This window comes from Lagopus muta, chromosome 2, assembly GCF_023343835.1.
Source record: "Lagopus muta isolate bLagMut1 chromosome 2, bLagMut1 primary, whole genome shotgun sequence".
NCBI classification, from domain to species: Eukaryota; Metazoa; Chordata; class Aves; order Galliformes; family Phasianidae; genus Lagopus; species Lagopus muta.
The window spans coordinates 48,698,025-48,719,961 of record NC_064434.1 but is presented as its reverse complement, the minus strand read 5'-3'; the positions used below and the strand labels follow the sequence as shown (position 1 = coordinate 48,719,961).

General features: G+C 38.9%; 1 long non-coding RNA gene across 3 annotated transcripts in view; it reads right to left on the bottom strand.

The window, feature by feature from the left end:
* Positions 1–21,937, bottom strand: part of LOC125689205 (uncharacterized) — a 52,776-nt gene that overhangs the window by 11,193 nt on the left and 19,646 nt on the right. The window contains exon 2 of one of the 3 annotated variants that reach the window (XR_007375118.1): positions 21,721–21,813. The exons of 1 other annotated variant lie outside the window; for it this stretch is intronic. This is a non-coding gene — a long non-coding RNA (uncharacterized LOC125689205). The remainder of the gene's footprint in view (positions 1–21,720; positions 21,814–21,937) is intronic. One more of the 3 variants, XR_007375116.1, reaches the window with a different exon arrangement.

Below are 21,937 nucleotides of genomic sequence, written 5' to 3'. Positions count from 1 at the left end.
AGGCTTGTTATTTCACTGTCTTTGGTATAAGAAATAATCCTAACACAACTCACCTCCTACACCTACTAAAATAAGGTGTTAAATAAGCATGTACATAAAAATCTGGATTATGTCACAGCCACTACTTGTCTTCTTATCTGAAAGCAAGCTGACCAGCACTTTATACAAAGACTTTCTTTATAGACACAGGATCAGTTCAAATGCCACTATTCCTGGATTTCCTCTCTGCCACACCTTTCCTTACATCATGATATTTCTTCCTACCATAATCATTTGGGGATTCTCTTGCACATACTTCAAAACTTACCTTTTTATACTGAGTTAATATATTCATCCACTTGACCCCCCCCTCAAAAAATGAGAAGGCGGATCAAGACTATCACTAGAATTGGGAAATGCCTGAAACTGTTTTGATGGAAAATTAAGCTTATGAAGTTTAATTTAGAGCTAAATTTGAAATGAAACAATTTACCATTTTATAATTACCATAAGAAACCTGAAATGAAAAGAGTTATTGTAAATGAAAAACAGAAATTTTGTCTCATAACATTCAGAACATCATGATCTTATATCAAGAATAGCCTCCTTCCTCCTGCATTACCATTTTAAAAATAAAATGTGTCTCAGATATTTATTGAGATAAACTCTAATAATTTTACTTTAGAAACATGTTGAATAATTCAATTCATTTTAAATTATTCTGGATTTTTTTTTTTTTTTTTTTGCGGGGCTGGGTTTCTTTGTATTTCTTTTTAAAGCTTTTCCACTTTGTTCCCAGTTTACTTCAATTCATTACTTTTGTTTTGAAATGATAGGAAATGTTCCATACCATCAAAGATTCAACATAGCAAAGCAGTGACTGACAACATGCAAAATCCAGGCAACTGCTATTTGAAACTTTTGATTCTGAGAATAAAAATATGCATCTCAATTTACTGATGTCTTTACTAGCTTTAATAAAATTTTGTATCTTAGAAGACATAGAAATTTCCATAGTCAGGTCTTGTGCTAGGTAACTTTCAAACAATTATTGAAAAAGCCCATTTCTCAAAGACTCCACAATATAAGAAAATCTATATCTAGTTGATTGAACTTGTATCCTCTTTCAGTTGTGTCAAATTAATGCCTGAGCAGTTTATATTTCTGAGGTTTCTGTCAGGGAATCGCGTAGAAAGAGAAATGTTTGCTTAAATATATAAAATTGGCAGATTTGATAGAACTTACAGATGTAAGCAAAAGAGATCAGAATCCTTAGGAAGAGTAGGAAATAGAATCTGGACAATGATGTAGATCATATATGGGTTAAACACTCTCCTTGGATGCCTGTAATTTCAGTCTTGACATGAATGGCCTGATCATAATTAATGACCTTAAATAAGGAATCGTAGTTAATTATCTAAAAGTTTTGGTGTCACACACCCTGAAGTTCAGTACTGCATACCCTCTGCTCAGCCAAGATGCTGGAATCACCCTCGAGCCATATCTAAAACCCTTGTCAGACTCAAAATCTTGTCATCCTGATATTTGAGTGATAATAAAGTGATCTTAGGTATCTGTCTGAAGAGACTAGTTGTGCATCCAGTTATTGCTGCTTCTTCCATTTGCAGCATCCTGCACATTTTTTGTAAAACGGCCAAGGGCTGCTAAATGAGTTTGCAACTTACCCAAATTCTCTACTGGCCTGGTTACAGTACACTGCTTCTGATCTTTTGTATTATTCAAGAAGCTACAAGGCCACATAATCAAGCAAAAGTTTATCTTTGAATCTGGGCTATATATTATAGCTCAGCACTTGTATGCGGCTCTTATTTATTCCAAATCCAGTCCATATATATTCCAGAAAAACAAATTAGATTGTTTAAAATGAGTGCATATGTGGTGGTTTATAGATATATATCTGAATTCAGGATCAAGCCGTTATTTATAAAGATAAATAAGTTAAATAAGTACCAATACTTACAAGACAACAAAATAATGTATTCTTTTACAAATTGTGCCTTCACAGATTTTCCCAATGTTATTCTTTCCTTTGTGACAAAAGGCTACACTTTAGTCATTTAGAAGAAGAATTTTTCCTTTAAAATCAATGAAGGTTGCAATTCTGATTTGAGTGTTTTGAGAATGCTGTCAGTTTCTGAATTACAGGTTCCTGTATGCTTGTCTGACTCAGATTTATAAGCAAGGTCAGACGCAGCACTGCAAGAATGGCACTGTAATTAGAAAGGTGCTTATTCTGTCAGCTAGGTGTAAAATGCCCCAGCAATGCACAGTGAAGCCTTTATTTTACACATAAATTAACTGTAATAACTATCAAACTACAGCTGGCAGGCCGGCCAGCCAAACTCAATCGGGAAGTTCATATTGTCAGAGCACTTCTGTTGAAAAAACAGCATCTCTACAAGCACAATCTCCAGATATTCAAAGGGAGAAGAAGGAAAGAGAAAATGCCAACTTAAGCTCCTGACTTGAAACTGCTGATACTCTAAATAAAGACAAAAGAGTAACACAAAAGGCCTTCAAGACCTTCTATGTGTCAAAGCACAAGATTAAAGACTGAATTTTGGGAGGTCTCATATTTTTGAAAATTGCACCTAATGAACTACAAAAACAACCGTCAGTTTCTACAGCTTCCACGCTTTTATACATTTGATAATCCCTTTATCCATCTCCTTCTGATTTTCCCTATGGAGATGAAAAACAGTCAAAAGAAAACAGTTGTACAGGAAGGTTTCAGTACCATGGCAAAGCACTGCTAGCAGGAACTCTTAGTTCTCTTATCTACATCCATTCTATATGGTGATCATCTTTAACGATAACTACGTATGAGACCATCTTTTGAACAGAATCACTGAACAAACATGAGTGAAAATAAAGCCTGAGGAAAAACAGCTCTTCAAACCCAGATGCACTCATCTATTTTGGTCAGAAGAGATGGCTTCTACTGGCTCCATCCATCCCAGAGAAAAGTATTTCCACAGTTTTGAGAGTGAGTGATGTGAAAGTAAGTGAATTGATGCAAGATCTGATCAGGAAAGTGCTATAGGATTGCAAGAGAAGAGGAACACTAGAATACCACAACGTAATTGTAAAGTAAATGTAGTGAAGGATATTCACTACCAGTTTTAAGCATACACAGCTAATGCTCCATTCTTACAGGGACTGTTTCTGATATCAGGAAACAAGTTTGCATGCAGAGTTGATAGAAGGAGGAAATGATCCTGTTCCACTGTTCAACAGATGACTTAGGATATCTTGACCACAGAAAAAAAATGTCTAAATTGAAATATGACTTCTATTTCATCCTTGTGCCAAATTTAAAATTATACTACAAAGATCTGGCATCACGCTGCAAAGGTTGATGTGATAGTAGCAATGCTCTCTCGCTATATATATCTTGCCTATGTGTTTTTTTCTTTTTTCATTTTAAGTGAATATGACATCAGAATAAGATGGGAATTAATGTTATTTATACACTAAAAGTGAACTTAAAAAGCAATCGATAAGACATTTCAGGGCTCATATGAGTTAGAATGATCCAGAATTTAAGGTTTCACAAGAAAAACAAATGAAATCAGTAGCACTGCTGTGTCAGGGGCAACCCACATCAGTGTGTGACAAGCTGCAGTTCCTCAGGGGTGTTCCTGACCCAGCATGGGCCACCCATGGCCTCGGTCCCTCAGTTTCCCCAGCATAGAGCATGCCCTTTCAGAAGTGTGCCTCCAGCTGCATCTCCTCCCCTCCTGTTTCTGTCACCCTGTGTTGCCTACTCCAATGACTCCTGCCCTTCCCTGGGTGTGCCTGAGTGGAGGTGTCATGTTGTGGTGTGCAGTGGGCAGCTGCAATTCTCCAGCAGTCCTGCAGCCTGCCCCAAATCCTTCCAACTATACCAAGCACTAGTGACCACCCTTACAACTGATGCCTGAAAAACCACTGCACATAGTACATTATAAGGTATAAAAAAAAAGAGACCAGAGATGAAAGGAAACATCAAAAATCACTAAGGAGGAAGCTGAACTGCAGCACAACTTTCACAATGACTGCCTGAAGCTGAGAGAACACGGTTTGCCCAGGCAAGCTCAAAATGGCTGCAAAATAAGCTGATGATACCTTGAGCAAATTTGTTTTTCATCTATGAAAACAGTAGTTTTCTTTTCTTTCTCAAAAAGTCCATAAAATATAATTCTATTATCTCAAGAACACTTTAAAATCATATAGTCCTTTAGAGTTTCAAAATTCAGTGTTTTCACTACCTAATCAGTATACAGAATGAAAACAAAGCCAATTAGGAAAGTAATGAGTAGCAGTAATAAAAAATGTCCTCTACTGTTCAGAAACAAACCCTTTATTTTCAGAGTCCTAAGGTTTTATTTCCTTCTATACAATAATACACATAATGGATCTACTCCTATTTCGTGCTTTAATAACATTCTCTTGCCAGCAAAATAGGCAGGGAGCTGTAAACCTCCCAATCTGTGCAGTCATGGAAAGATTCAGAGCTGAAACCAAGGGCTGAAACAGGGCAGAAACTAGACAGATATTCCTCTGTGTACTTTGAAAATGTTTTAATACATGAGGCTTTGGTTCCTGGTTGAACTCACACAGAGGAGAACATGTATACCAAACCCTTGTCCTTTCCCTTTGCTTCTTTTAAAGCTTGCAAGTTCATTCATACAGATTCTGCTAGCAGCCAGCTCATTTGGGAAAGCATTTTCTAGGCTGCTCTGATCATTGACAACCATGAATAATAAAATGAGAAAAAATCCTGGAACACAGATTCCATCAAGTAAAATGAGGGTAAAACACATGAGCTCACTCACAGAATCTATCATCTGTGCTTGTTTTTGCACCTGTTCATTTTTCCTTTTGTCATCAAACCAGGAGGACTATGCTCCTTGTTTGGAAATTGGGGTTTAAGAGTACAGATATCACGCAAATGGTATCCTGAGCTCCATCAGTAGAGGGATGTGCAGCAGAGACAGGAAGGTGATTGTCCCCCTCTGTTCTGCTCTCGTGAGGCCCCATCTGGAATACTGCGTCCAGGTCTGGAGCCCCCAGTACAAGAAAGACAGGGTTGTTGTTGAGGGTCCAGAGGAGGGCCACAAAGATGATTAGAGAGCTGAAGTACATTCCCTATGAAGACAGGCTGAGGGAGCTGGGCTTGTTCAGCCTAGAGAAAAGAAGGCTGCAGAGTGACCTCATTGTAGCCTTTCAGTACCTAAAGGGAGCTTACAAACAGGAAGGAAGTCAACTCTTTCAAAGGGATAACAGCAGGCCAAGGGGAAATGATTTTAAGTTGAGGAAGAGAGATTTAGGTTGGATGTCAGGGGGAAGTTCTTTACAGAGAGAGTGGTGAGGTGCTGGAACAGGCTGCCCAGAGAGGTTGTGGATGCCCCATCCTTAGAGGTGTTCAAGGCCAGATTGGATGGGGCCCTGGGCAGCCTGATCTAGTAATAAATGTGGAGGTTGGCAGCCCTACCAGTGGCTGGGGGGCTGAAGCTTGATGATTCTTAAAGGCATCAGATCTTGAAAATAAGCAAGATAATCACTTTCAAATATCCTAAATTAAAAATTAATAAATAAAATGAAATTGGATCCAAACACAGAAGAGCCTACTGAAGGAGAAATAGTGAATTACAACTAGATCAGAGGCCTGTGAGACACCTGGAAAAAAGACTTATGAATCTATGATTCTATTCTATATTCCTTACAGAGCATTAATGATGATCTCGCATCAATTAGTCACCATTTTCAAATCTCATCTGACTAGAAAATGCATATAGATATTTTCTTTAAGAAAGATTAATCTTAAAAAAAACCCACCAAACTAATTAGATAAAATTTTTGATGTTGAATGGATGCTGTGATTTGTATATTCCTGTTGCACAGTCTTAGCTCAACTCAAGATGCAATGCAGTGGAATACATCACTGGAGATGAAGCCAATTTTCATAGATTTTATGTCCCACTAAAAATTCTGAAGATTTCCATGGACAGGAGGCATATTATCATTCATTTAGGCAAGACCTCAGTTTTCCCTTACAGGCAGTTTAGACAAAAGATGACTGATAAGCCCAAATTAAAAAGCTGAAGAGCAAAACTATACTAATTTGTGCACTGAAGCATCACGAAACAATCACTTGGCATTTCCTCTTAGAATATATATCCTTTAATTAAACACATAAATAAGGCTCAGATGTGCTCAAAACAACAGTGTTATTATTACCACTATTCTCTGTCTCCCCTTCCATATTCTTGTTTCATCTGAAACAAACTTTTTTTTTTTTTTTTTTTTTTTAAACACCTCTAGCTATTCTTAAAAAGCTTCTTGTGTTCTGATTTTCCATATCTGAAAGACATACGCAAAGAGCTAACTGGTTAGTCACCAGATAAAATCACTTCTTGATACATATTCATATGAAGGCTTTTTTGAAAGTAATGCCTCCTATTTTACGATGTTGGCCCATGGTGTCAGATGCTGGTATGGCAGCAGAGGCTCTTCTCACCAATATTCAGTTTCATTTTGTGCTGTGTGGCAGAGGACAGCAGAGAGGCAGTCTGACAAAATGGCATCTGACACAGAAATACACATGAAGCCAAGGTATGTCATTTGAATACCTTCTTGTGGAAAAAACTACACCACTGATGTTCATCAGTGCTTGCAGAATCACAGAATCACCTAGGTTGGAAAAGTCCTTCAAGATCATCCAGTCCAACCATCCACCTATCATCAATAGCTCTCACTGAACCATGTCCCTCAACACAAAATCCAAACATTCCTTGAACACCTCCAGGGTTGATGACTCCACCACCTCCCTGGGCAGCCCATTCCAGTGCCTGACCACTTTTTCAGAAAAGTAGTATTTCCTAATGTCCAGCCTAAATTACAGTTTGAAGCCATTCCCTCTAGTCTTATCACCACTTATACGAGAGAAGAGTTCAACCCCCAGCCCACTACAACCTCCCTTCAGGTAGTATAGAGAACAATGAGGTCTGCCCTGAGCCTCCTCTTCTCCAGACTGAACATTCCCAGCTCCTTCAGCCGCTCCTCATAAGCCCTGTGCTCCAGACCCCTCACCAGCTTTGTTGCCCTCCTTTGAACCCGCTCCAGGGCCTCAATGTCTTTCTTGCAGTGAGGGGCCCAAAACTGGACACAGCACTCGAAGTGAGGCCTCACCAGTGCTGAGTACAGGGGCACAATCACTGCCCTGTTCCTGCTGGCAACACCATTCCTGATGCAGGCCAGGATGCCATTGGCCTTCTTGGCCACCTGGGCACACTGTCGGCTCATGTTCAGCTGAGCATCAATCAATACCCCCAGGTCCATTTCCTGTATGCAGTCTTTCAGCCACTCCGCCCCAAGCCTGTAGCGTTGCCTGGGGTTGTTGTGGCCAAAGTGCAGGACCCGGCATTTGGCCTTGTTGAAACTCACCCCATGGGCTTCAGCCCAGCCATCCAGCCTGTCCAGATCCCTCTGTAGGGCTTCGCTCCCCCTTGGCAGATTGAGACTTCCAGCGAATTTGGTGTCATCTGCAAACTTACCGAGGGTGTACTCAGTGCTCTCATCCAGGTCATCAATAAGATATTGAAGAGGATAGGTGCCAGCACCAACTCCTGGGGAACAACACCACTCACGACTGGTCGCCAGCTGGATTTAGCTCCATTCACTACCACTCTCTGGGCCCAGTCTTCCAGCCAACTCTTTACCCAGCCAAGAGTGTACCTGTTCAAGCACAGGCTGCCAGCTTCTGCATGAGAATGCTGTGGGAGACAGTGTCAAAGGCCCTGTTGAAATCTAGGTAGACTACATCAACAGCCTTTCCCTCATCTACCAGACATGTCACTAGATCATAGAAGGAGATCAGGTTGGTCAAGCAGGACCTGCCCTTTGTGAACCCATCCTGGATAGGTCTGATCCCCCGGTTGTCCTGCGCATGCCATGTGATCTCCCTCAAGACAATCTGCTCCATAAGAATACTTACCGAGACCAAAAAGTGCATGTGACACAGTGAGGCGGCAGGTGGTGCCTTTCAGTAGTGGCAATAGCAACAGAGGATCATCTTTGCTTTTGCAGATTTTTATGAGCACATCATGCAGGCTGTTGTTCATTGCTGGTAAAAATCACAGAATTCCAGAATTGCGTGTTTGGGAAGGAAACTCAAGAGATTATATAATCCAACTCCTCTGCTAAAGAAGGTTCTGTACAGAAGGTCACGTAAGTAGGTGTCCAGCTGGACCCTGAACATCTCCATAGAAGGATACTCCACAACCTCTCTGGACAACCTGATCCAGTGCTCCATCACCCTTACAGTAAAGTTCTTCCACATGTTAGGATGAAACTTTGTATGTTCAAGTTTTATGCCATTACTCCTTGTCCTGCTGCTATGCACCACTGAGAATAGCCTGGCCTCATCCATTTCTCCATTTAGGAGATCCATTGTTTTTTTTTGAACTGGGGAGCCCAGAACTGGATGCAATATTCTAAATTTCCCCTCTCCCTCTCTCTACCAGCCATGTTTTTTTTAATGCACCTCAGGATTCCACTGGCCTTATTGGTTACACACAACTAAAAAAATAGATAGCTAATGGTGCTGACTGCGTTGAAAAGGAGAGTTTTGTAGCTGAGAAATTGCTCTACCAAACAGTGGTATTGTGCTACTTGTATCAGTTGTAGTTTCCATGGAAATAGGAAGCGTTACTTTCAGAGTGACCTATGTAAATAACCTAAACAATTAAAATGACAGAAAGCTTCAGAATAGACTTTACTGTCAAAAAACTCCATTGATGTTGGCATCTTCTCCAAACTAATCCAAATATCTAAGACAATCTGAAATGGTAAAGGTTTCCTTAGTAATTAAGGTAATTTGAAAATATGTTGATTGGTCTTGCAGGTACTATCAGGAAAGTATTTCCATATGGAATTACACAGTAGAAGATAAATTTTATCTTTTCACATACACATATATGCATTTATACATATATATATTTTGAAGCAAAATAGTATCGTCGCTACAATCCTACAAAATGTGTCTAAGTAAAGGTAGTTTGCATATTTTTTGTGAATCAGCTTATTGATCGAAGTAACCTTTAGGCAGACAAAAAACTCTTGAAGAATTTCAGCTGAAAGCTGAAAGCCTCAGAAAGTTACAATTAAAAAAAAAACAGAACAGGAGCAGTAATCAGTGTAACTTCAGGATGAAGCACATTTTTATTCTTTATACAAGGAGTTAACAATGATAAAAAGATATGCAGAAGACATTTAGGGACAACTGAATGATAAAATATATTTGAATTGCCATTAGGAAAACAAACTCAGTTTGTTTCATGTGTTTCTGGAAGACCAAATCATCTTTGTTAGGTTATACTAATGTTTCGTAAGTAAAAATGAATTTGTTTGTTTTTATTAAGATAAGAAAATCTGTCATTTCTAATAGAAGAAATTGAGAAGTGTGATCTTTAACAAAAATACCTTTCCCATTTTGGCCAAACAACACCAAGCTATCACTTCTCTTCTACCCTAGACAGTGAAAACAAACTAACAGAGGCTGCTTACTACTTTAACACTCAGGTTAAACTAACCAAATGACAAAACTGTCATTGAGCCACTGTCACTGTACCTCACCTGTACTTCTTTGAAGAAGTCAGAAATCATAAACAAAAATTTAGAACGATGAATAGTAATCACAGAAAGCTGTACAGTCTACCGCTACCGAGATAGTAATCAAGAAAGCTGTGCTGGTTAGCCAAAACAACCTGCCACAGAATGACCAAGTTTACAAATGCAACTGTACATAATTGTTTGGATTTGATTATCCAGTTAACTAGTGTGCTAAAAATACATCAGTCTCAGAGAAAGCAGTAATTTACTGTACTGTCTGCAAGTTCATGTGCATGCAGTCTGGAGTATTAACTATGTTAGAAAACAACTTATTAAATTTAGCACAATCAGCTGTTTCTCAACATAGGATCTCTTAGTCTATTTTATGTATGAAAATACAAATATTTTCACTTACAATGTTTTATTGCCTGGACTCTCTACTATAACATAATGTTTTGTAGCTGAGGAATCTTGAAAGACAATTACAAGAAACCATTGGTTAATGAGGATCATGTTCTGAAATGACACCACTTCAAGATCCTTTAGATGAAGGGCTAATGTTAAGTCAAAGAAACCATACAGCCAACTATTTTACCCAGCACCACAGAAGAGGTACACAATCATGTCTGAGCAGAAACAGACCTAAAATCAACTTCTAAATAGTCCTATTCTCTCTTCTCAGAAGAAAGCTTGAGGAACAAGCACTTGCCCTACAGACAGGAGTCCCTGAATGTCTACCTTGTTACACGCTGTTTCAATTCTCTTAGAGAGTCACTTGGAAGAACAATAAGATAACAGGCTGATAACAATGAAGCCTGTAAAACAATACTTATGGTGTATCTTCTTTTCAACTCAATACTGCTTGACAATCTAATTTCTTTTTTTAACCTGTCTCAGGATTAAGATCGATTAAAATCAACCTTGCTCATCCCAAAAGAAGTAGGAGTGACATTTATTGTCACTGGCAGGAGTAGAATGGTGTCTAGAAACATCTTTTGCAGATGACACAATTATTGTGAAGATAGAGGCATTACTGGCCTTTGGGCTTCGGAAAAAAAAAAAAGATTCAGTTTCTCAAAGAGCAGTATAGATCTGATGCACCTTTTTCTCACAGCTCATCAGGGAGAAAAATAACCAACTTTCTACATTACGTTAGATCAGAAAGCTAAAGGTGGCAGTAAGAACAGTCTCACCACACAGCGGAGTCAGCTGATCTAATAAGAATGAGCACACTCTATCTGGAAGCAGTCATTCATCGCAGACTTTTTGTAGACGTTTGGGTCCAAGCCTGCTAAGAGACTTTGCTACAGGCAAAATTTTGCCTGACTATGTGGTATATACCAACGTGATGTCTCTAGGAAAAAAACAGCTTTAATATTTAACAGTTTCAGTAAGTCACTGTAGAACTGAAAATGCATGGACCAGTTTTCAGAAATTTAGTTTTGATTTAGCAAACCAATCTTGTAATTTCAGACTGGATATTCCTCTCTTTTGCATCTTCTGGATTTTGAGGAAAATAAGGCAAAAAGCCCACAATACTTAAACAGTATTCTTTTCCTAATTTGGTAGTAGTGCAACATTTTCTATCAGGCATGCACATGTTCTACTTACAAAGCTTGAATGGCAATAACCTCATACAGAGCTTTGAGAAACCTAAAAGCTAAAGTTGAAAATTATGCATGCAATCTATTTCTCAGATTTTACTTGATCCATTTTCTTTCACAGACACTTTGTTTCTCTTCATCTGTCTCATTCATGAAGCACTTTGAAATGTCTGACTCACAAAAACCTCAGGAAGAAAAGAACTTTTAAAGAAACAGACAAGAAACAGAATGAAAACTGAATGGAAGCAACAGCGTTTGTCTTTTGCCTTTTGGGAAGTACTCAGAACCACAGGGGATGTTCTGGAAGGAAGAGCATAAAATGCACAGCCAACATGATAAAAAAACAATCCTATGGAAAGGAGACAATCCTCTTAAGATTTTATTTAATAATATGATGATCATCTTCTCTGCAGCATATCCTGTCTACACTCAGTAAATTTTAAGGCATATCTCCTATGAAGGCATTTTTTCTGCCACGACTAGACAGACAGCTGACTGATTAAAGATGTTCTTGTTCCTGAACACCTTAAATGATCATAAAGCAAATCCTCTGTGTATTATCATCCAGAATCCCCAAGGCAAGAAAAATGAGGAGAGGAAGTATTCATTACTCACACTAGATATCAAGAAATAGATCGCCACATTAAGAAACCTCTTTTTTTTTTTTTTAAATCCAGTTCAGGCATGAGTTTTCAAGACAAACTGTGGAAGATATAATTTCTGCTGTTTTTCATCAATAAAATAAAAAACATTTTTATTTTCAATGATTTCTGAAACTTAGCTCTAGATATGAACTGAAAAACTCACAAGCTGTTACAAAGGAAAAAAAAAATCATACGATCCCTCTTCTTTTCTGCAAAAGCTCTAAGAAATATTAATTTAGATACCAGATTAAGGGCACAAAGCTTAATGAGTAACTCTAGAGACACTGCTTTCTAACAGCTACCCTGTGGAAAATGTGACAGAGTACTGAAAAGGAACCACAGTGTGTAGGAAGTGTGTAGGAAGCAGGCAAATTTCTAAGCTTAGTCTTTTCTTCTTGATAAAACATTATTGTAACTACCAAGAAAAAATATGCAATCTTTCCAGCTTATCCTGACCTCATTAATGTCCTGTCGATTGTTTAAAAGAAGACTCCCTTTCATTGTAAATTCTCTTTCAAACAGTGCTATACTCCACCAGTTCCCCCCACGGGCATTTAATTGTGCAGACTACAGACATTTGACAAGTATGACAACTGCTTTGAATTAATTCCTTAAGATTATTTATGTGCTGCCTTAATTTTAAAGAGCAAACTTGATTAAAACCCAAACTGTGAGTTTCAGGGTTCTGTAAAAGAGCTGCAGAATCAGCAGCATAAAAGAGGGATTTCCAGCTAAGGAAAATTTTGCTAAGACACTTCAATGAAGAACAGCAATATATCATTGCCCGTATCAATTACCAATACATACACACATTTAGCAGCCATAAAGTGAAATCTTCTCAAAGTCTGAATCCCTGAAATGCACCTGTTCAACAGAGTCAAAGAATGGAAATCATTTTAGTTAAAGAAACCTCTCCACTCTACACCTGTGCTTGATTATGTAAATAGTTAAATACCATATGAAAAATAAGAGTCTTTTGGGTAGTAGAGTGAAATTATATATACACTTATCAAAACACAATCTAGAGAAAAAGATCCCTGATTCATTTAAGAGAGGTTTTCATACTGCTGCAGTAAGCGTCATAAAAAGAAAAAAAAGCAAGGAGTTGGGGAATGAAGAATATTTCCCTCAGTGCTAATAACATTAGTCTGATTTTACTTCTGCATTGCAATTCTTGCAGAATACAAGCATTTGACATGAAGGCACAGAATATGAAATCCCTCACCTTCCTCATGAACACAAAGTAGTATTTTATTTTTTCTGAAATTTAAGTTGTAGTCAGCTCTGAAAATCTGAACTGTAGATGAGAGCACACAGTGTTAGGGTTCCAAAATATTTTGCAAGCACATGCATGTTATTCTTTTACAGAAATGCAGCCACATCACGGAGGAAGCAAAGGAATTAGTTGATACACACTGCACCTCAGCACAGCTGCTTAACTCATGCAAAACAGATAAAATAAGAAATAGGAAATTACAAAGAGACTATTCTAACTGAAAATTGCTTGGAAAACTTGCTGGCATTACTATCCCTGTGGACAGTGAATCAATATTTGAACTGCAACGCTGTGGGACCTGTGGTAAGAACCTGTTCTCCTGAGGCATAAGTAGAAAAGGAACCCCAATAATCCAGTCAGGGACACAACACCCCTAAAGCCCTGCCACCCCCAACACATCAGCCCCACAGGGCTGGGGAGACATCCACCACACTGAGCCTGCAGGATCTGTGGTGTATTGAGATCACCACAGGCTAATGTGTCACTGCCATGCATTTTAGCTTGATGTTGGGGAAAAACATTTGGAAATTGAGCAAAACTTACGCTGGTCAGAGAGAGAGAGGGGAACAAGATGAGGCCACTGGTGCTGCCTGCCTTTGCCGAATTGCTGTGTCTGTGTTAACCAGTGTAACTGACCATAAATGTGCGGGTGCTGTAGAGTTACGCATGCCTATGCATGTGTGCTAACGTATGTGAACACGTCTTGTTACTGGTCAGAGCTGAGGCCTGGTGCCATACCAGCCTTGCATCTACTGGACTGTGAGTGCAGCAACACCTGCAAGCACAAAACCCAAGCCAACACTGAAGGCTGCCCTATGCTTTCTTTGGAGAAATCCCCACGTGAGTTTTGGTCAGGCAGAAGGTGAACGCACCATCAGCTGTTTTTCGTTAATTCTTAATGCTGTTTCTAATCTGTGGCTCTATTCCCATACTGACTGAAGAGATGAGAAAATTAAAATTTGGTGAAAATCAGAACAGCAATATCCCAAAAATTGAAAGGAACCCACTCTCCAAGACAGTCTTCAGCAGGGCACAACTGTTTTATTTTTGATTTCATATATGTATGTGTATATACATATATGAATATATGTATACATATATATGTATATATATATTTCATATATATGTAGGAACTGTGTATACATATATATCCACATATACAGTTCCTACATAAACATATATACACACACCCCTATTAAAAAAAACATATAAATAAGAAAGAGGCAATGCCATTAAACTGATAACTGACTGCATGCCCTCACTGAGGACAAGGTTCAAAAATGAGTTTTCAGCTTCAAGGACAGAACATTACAAAAAAGCAAGACCACTACTGAGAGCAAAACAAAGAAAATTAACATAAACCATATTCTATTTTGAGTTGCTTTGTAGAGTTTTATTTTTTCAGTCTGAAACAGTTCCATTGCGTCAGGCTAGATCACCTCCCAGCATGATGTGACCTTCCTTCAGGCTGGTCACTCAAGTGAAGTCAAGAAGTTTCTAGGGCACTTCATTTGAACTGTGACAGTTTGAGGCTATTTTATCCCCATATTAGCAACTCTCTCCAGTTTGAGTTGCATAACAATTTCTCATCATTTTTTTTTTTTTTTTACTCTTGAGCTCTCTGGTCAAAGTCGCATATGGAAATGTCAGGACAATCATGACACTATAGAATCATGTATACTCCTCCATTCATCACAGCAAATAGGTACGATATGGACAAGTTAATGTAAAGAGCTAGTATGTGAACTTACATGTATTATTTCAATGGATTAAAGTCCTTGTTCAGCTTCCCTCTCCCCACTATATCCTGTTTGTTCACCTTTGTTTATCTATTCAAATTCTATCTGTATCAAAGTGGTTAAGCAGCAGTTAGTTAGGGTAGTACGGTTAGGTTGCAGTTGGACTTTATGATCTTCAAGGCCTTTTCCAACCAGAGCTTGCCTATGATTCTATCATCCAACAAGGTTTGACTCAGCTACTGGAGTTAAGGTTGAGTCTGGCTGGAATTTCAGCAGGCACATAAGAGAGATCTTGAACTCCTTACAGTCAGGTTCAATTACCATCAGTGGAAATCATGGGTACCCATTGTGTCTATTGAAATATGTAGCCAGACATACATGGGCAGGTACATCCAGCTACATGCCTCCTCACCCATGCTCTGAGACAGCTCAGTTTGAGCTGTTCAGACATGTTGTATGTCCTGACCACCCCCAATTGCAGCAACCTAACCAAGATACCATGGGGGTTAGCACAGTCTCAGAGTGCTGGCAGGATAGGCACACAGCTGTCCAAGCAAATGCATGTGCCTCAAGAAACATCACCTCATCTTGGATAAAGGCTGAGCATAAAACTAGCATAAAAGCATAAAGCTGGCACAGACCGTAATGTAAACATCAGATAATTAAGCAATTGTGTTGGCATATTTAAAGCCAGTTCAGCTTTAGTTTCAAGGTTTAAATTTTAGAAAGGTACATAGTGTCTGAGGCAAAGGAAGCACCAAAGGTTTCACTAGATGTTGGCAGAGGCACTAAGACAACTTCGAAATTTAAGAACATTCTGAAATCAGTGAATATTTTGCCACCGACTTCAGTGGGGTCAGTGTCTTACTGCTTGCAAGCTGAACACTACTGGGAATGAAAAGAATGGGAAATCACTTGATGCTTTACTGAGGAAGAATACCTTCTGTAGACTAAGAGTCAGAAAAGGGGAGAATTTCTTCTTTGAAGCTTCATTGCCAGTGGCATATTAATAAACAGAAATTCTTTCAATGCTTTCTACATATATATTTTTTCAACTATAAGTGGAGTTTATCTTAGGTATTTAATGTTTTTAGGTATTTTTAGGTATTTAATTGCAATTTGTGAAAGGAGCTTAAAAACTGAAACTGAACAAATCCATACATTCCTTTCCATCTCTGAAGAGGAAAGGTTTTATTACTGGAAAACTATCCAGGAGAACAAACATAGATTTGAAATAATAGTAATGCCTTTGAAAAAGAATAACCCGCAAATGCTCCAAGTGTTTTTCAAGGCAGCCTTGTTTTCCTTAACTAGAAGGAATTCAAATAAGCTGAGCACTATTTAAAAACAAACAAATGTCTAAACTAGAGCACAGAGAAGAAATGAGGCATGTCATTTCCATTAAGCTATGTTCAGCATACACAAGAGAGAACTCGCCATGTTTTTAAAAGACCTGCTCCCAGATGTCTTTGCTTGTATATGCTGAACACGCTTACCTACATTTGCATTTATTTTCTCTTTTGTCCTCATATGAAATACTCTGATTTATTTCAACTCCATCTTTTACATAAGAGCAAATATGAAGAGGAGGCACCTGTAACCCCTTATACTCCTTTCCGTATCATGCACATCTCCTAGGAAATGCAAGCAGAAAATAAAAGGAGCCTAACTCCTACTGGTCAATCTTTGCTTTCCTACAGCTGGGCCCATCCTTAGGTTATGGAGTCACTCCTGTTACATCTCACATTCATCTTATGAAGTTGCACATCTGAACATGTCTCTCTCAGTAGCCTTTGAAACAAAACGTTACAGAAAACTGCTTGCAGTTAATTTATAGAACTGCATCAGGCAGAAGTCAGTTGTCCTGGTTTCAGTTGAGACAGTGTTAGTATCACACCAATGACAGATGGTGACCATGTTGTGGACTAAATTAACTCCATGGACAATTTAGGGTGATGGGCCATAAAAAAGGACTGTTGTGAATTAATCCAGAAGGCAGTTAAGCACTGTACAGCCATTTGCTCACTCCTGCCCCACAGTGGGGGGATGAGGAAGAGCATTGGAAACAAAATAAAGTTTGTGGGTTGAGAGAAAAAAAAAAAATTTCCTAAGACAGAAAAGGAAAAAAGCCAGTGCCAGGCCCTTGTGGGGGAGCAACAAGTAAAACATCATTGTGCTTTTAACACACTGTCGAAACCAGGACAACGACCACAAGAAGGACAAACTCAACAGATAATCCTCAATGTACCTATCAGGCATGAGAAAACTTCAGCAGTTTGGCTGCATCTGCCAGGTGAACAGCAGCCATTTCTAAAGACTGTGCCCTATGGCCTGGCTGAGGTAGGGCAATGTTGCATACATGATTGGAGGACAGAAGGCAATGGCACAGCAGGTATAGTAAAGACCCTGCAGAGAAAGGAGAGGTAGATACAGTAGATAGCCTGCTCCCATGGATGTTTACAGGGAACAGAGGACACATACAGTCTATATGCTTACAGTTTGTCTGTTTACCTTTCTGATTTGGTGTTCAGGTATGACTATTGCTAAGTAATTCTCACCAGTAAAATCCTTCTGTTGAGGATACAAACCAAAGAACCTGGACAGCTTTTCAGATTCTGGGTTGAATAGATGAGACTGGCAGTTAGGAGATTATACACACAAAGTTGAAAATGCAAAGTCACTGCATTTCATATGATTGTGGATCTGATTTGACAATACTTCAGATACAATAAATTAAGAAATTTGCAACACCATTATTACTTCACCTTTTTTAAAGCTAGAATCACACCTGAAAGATGTGAAAGATGAAAAAGAAAAACTGCTGAATTCCTCTTCTATGTGACTAGATTCCACTCAGAACTTGTGTTTCCTCTTTATTTCACACCAACTTGCAGGCACATTTGATTACCATCTTTCCAAACCACCAAGAGTAGACAAAAGGATGAGAAAACGAGGTAAGAATTTCTGGTGGTCAATCACAGCAAAAGCAGAATTCTCTATATCTTTCACAAGAACAGAGTGGGGTCTTTTGACATAGCCAGACTGAATGGCCCACATGATGTGATTCAACATTACCACTGTCATCACACATTTTCATTACTTTCATTCAATGTACTTTCCTATCTCATTACAGGAAATCATAAAGATAATAAGCAGTTCCTTGCATTATCAATTAAGAGTCATTTACAAAAGCCTGGTGGAGCTGGTTACATCATTCACATGTTTTTCAATCATGCAATACTGATCAGACAGAACTAGATAGAAGATAAAGCAGCCCTCAGTCAACCTGTTTTTGTTCAGTGTCTTACAAATAGCAGAAACATTTACGTGAAGGATTTCCTGAAGTGGGGCTTAGTGGAAAATAATGAAAAAAAGAAAAAAAGATGGATGGCTCATGATTAAGCTCTTATCTAATTCAAATACGAATTTTTGTCTCTTCACAGGCTTCTTGTATATAGTTTGCTAGAATTTGGAATAATATCAGACAAAAGATACGTATAGAAAAAAGAAAAAGAAAGTCTTCACACAAGTGCAAGAGCATTATATTTCTATGCCTTCCCGCAAATTACCATTTGAAGAACTTCAGCATCACAAAGCTACCTGCCTACTTATATTATTGCTACTGTATTTTTCATGCTTTGATAGATACTCTTTTACTGTTTTATGTATTCTCATTACTTAAAATCCTTCCCATTCCAAGAAAATCATTAAAAAGGAAAGTAAGTTCCCCAAAACTTAAAACCAACTCTGCCTTTACTAGCTGTCATTGACTATTCACCACTTTCCTCCAAACATATCATGAACTACCTGTTTGAAGAGAAACTGTGGTTTCTTTTTTCCCCACAGTTTAAGATGACACACATTGCTTTGCAGTGAGGAATAGGAATTATTTCAGCTCATAGAAGAGTTTTGACTTTAGATGTCCCATTCTCTGGAGAAGGGTTACTATCAGGGCTTTCAGCCTTGAATGAGTAGGTGATGAGCTCAGGGTTGTTCCACTGTTCCCACATATACACAAGCAGCTGGCAGAAAAACATGTTAGAAGTGTATCTGTGAGGTAAAGCCAGCTGTTCCTCTTTAGATTCTAAAAAGACATCCAGTATCCAGCGACAGAACAAACAGGAGAACTTACTGCTATCTGCTGCTTGTTTCAAGCGTGACAATGAGCATATAGATATACTTACAATGTCTGCATAGCCCACAAATCTTCTGCTCTAAAAGAAACAGTAGAATCATATTTTCCTTCCTTCAAGAGAGAAAATGAAGCATGGCCCAGGGCAAAGGACACTGACTGACATTAAAAAGTGTCGTATACACTATTAATTGAGCCTCAGTAAACTGACAACTCAATTAGTCACTCTTCTCTTGCTGCTATCCTTCAGCTTGTTTATACAGAGCTTAATACATGTACCACCTCTGCAATCCAACACTGTGCCATTTCAGATGAAAACCAAAAGGATTAAGTACCACCAGCAGACAAAAACCTGGCACCTGCACCCTTGTCTTTGACTTATAATGATGTCAGTGACATACTGTGGGCTTGCTCCTGCTGAGAAAAGGTCAGAGCTAGAGCAGTCAGTATCAGCTGTAAAGTGTTATTTTTAGAAGTAATTTCTGTCTGTGTGCTTGAAAACACAGGGATAAAGGATTAAAGAGTTTTATTGGCATTTTTACAGATTAGTTGTGTTGTTTTGAACAAATAATTTCACCATTTTGTATTTCAGCATCCACATGCAGGAGAAAGTTCTGTAGCTTGAAAATTACATGAATTTTGCTTCAGACCTCATTTACTGAACCTGTCCTTAAATCACAGGGTCTATTCCTTTCAAAGGCACAGACAAAATATGCTGTGAGTACATACTAGCCACAGTACTTTTACAGTACAAAAAACAGAGATAACTAACATAACCCCTCAGGGCAAGGGGAAGCAAAGTACTGCAACACAGATAGGGTTTGCCACTCCTCTGCTTTGTAAATGTAGCAAACTGTGCTGTGTAAAGAGCTTCATGTTTCCTCCTCACTCCTAGAACAAGAGACAGAATTTTTCTCAGTGTGATGCCAGGTTTCCAGAAGCAGCGTTACCCAAAAAGCCAGTCTCAAGGACAAGGAGTTAAACAAGAACATAAATGTCAATCTACAGGGAGCCTGTGCGTTTTCTAACTAGAATTTAAACTGGAGGCTGCAGGAAGTAGACCCCCATCAAGGCCAAAGATTAAAGTATAATCACTTCCATACGTGCTCTGTGTATAATATTGCAGTTGTAGCCTGGCATGAAGTGACTGCTCAAATGAGATTTCTCAATTAACAAAATAGCTTTTCCTGGCAAACTAAGCATTACTGTGATCTTTCAGTAGCATCTTTCTTAGCATGAGTAAAGTGATATGTTATCAAAGTAAATTCCTCATTCATTAATTCCTTAGTATTGCAAGTAATGCATCTTTCCACAGAGTACTGTATGACAGAGTCGAGGCAGAGGAAATACAGTTTCAAAACCGCTCAGCACAAGCAGCTTACGCACAAGACAAAGTTTTCACTAAAACGCTTCAGAAACACCAACACCCATCAGGCAGTTAGCAATGGCATGGAGATCAACAAAAGAAGATGCTCCAGGATCTGCACCTGTGGTGGTGTGATGCTGGACACAGGCACAGTCTGGGGGACACATGGCTCAGGTGCAGCTCACAGACAGACCTGGGGGTGTAGGTGGCAGCAGCTCGGCAGGAGCCAGCAGTGTGCCTAACAGCCAAGGGGCAAACTGCATGTTGGAGTGAGTTCAACAGTCAGTGTCCAGAAGGGACTTCAATAGCGTGCTCAGAAACATTCTTTAACATTTGGTTAACTCTGAAGGGGTCAGGCAGTAGGATTCAGCGGTCTTCAAAGGTCCCTTCCAACTGAACTACTCTACGTCATGAGTTGTCTCCAGCAACAATCAAGAAATCATTGCTATGCTAGCTTTTATCATTATTAAACATATCCCATCTTTTATATAAGTTTTTCTCTGACCTCTCACTTTATGTACACTCTCCAAGAGCCAGCAAACACTACTTTCAACTGCTGCTGTAAAGGACACCTTTACAGATGAACTGCCATTACCCAGTAAGGATTCACATCACCTTCTCATGAAAAGGCTATCTTTGCTCTCCTGTTATTTCCATTTCCTTGCTCACTTCCTCTTAATGAAGTCTTCTCTGTGCTTGATGTCAGCCCATGCAGATTCACTCAACTTCGCTAAGATATCTCTTCCTCCTCATCTAACTCCTCCCCCTTTCTTTTGGAAAATGCCTCCTTCTCATGAATATTTCAACATAACTTTTTTGTTTGAGTTGGTTTTTTTTGTGCATCACATTCATAACAGAAGGAGAGAGCAAAGGCCAGAGGGACAGTATCAAACTTATTTTCATAATACTTTCCATTTTACTAGGAAAATCGCCAACAAACAAACAAAAAACCAAAAAAATCTGATTTTACCAATGTATTATTTAAGACCAGAAGCAACATATAACAAGATAATGCAAGATGGAAATGCGTAAGTGGGTCCTCATAGATTCCTAGGACAAAGTTAACTAAGCGTCAGCAAGTTAAATAGAACACACTAAAGTTGTTTTGCTGCTCATCCTGTGAAGAACAGCTAAATTCCTGTGCAAATTCACTTGCTTGATACAGAAATTACTCTATACAACACAAGCCGCATCCTCCTTGTGCAGGTGTTACATTTTATAGACAGGGGACTCTCCTTCCTCATTTCCTTAGCCATTTTCTCATCCAGCTCAGCATCTGTCTTTGTGCCTTCCAGCTTGACACAACTGTAATGTTCCCACTTAATTCACAAAATCTAGCAGCTGCAATTCAGAAACCAGACTCACCTTAAGGAAGCAGCTGAACTAAGTAGAACTGTGAGCAGGTGTTCATTTCAATCTTATCATCACCCTCAGTGCACGCATCTTCTCATTTTCTTTCTCCAGATGAGAGGGGGTAGTGAAGGAGAGAAAAAACACATCTCTGTCATTGCTTATTTTTTTTTGTTACCGTGATAGATCTTCCTATTGATGGATTTGGAAGTAGCTGCTGCTGGTCTGCTTT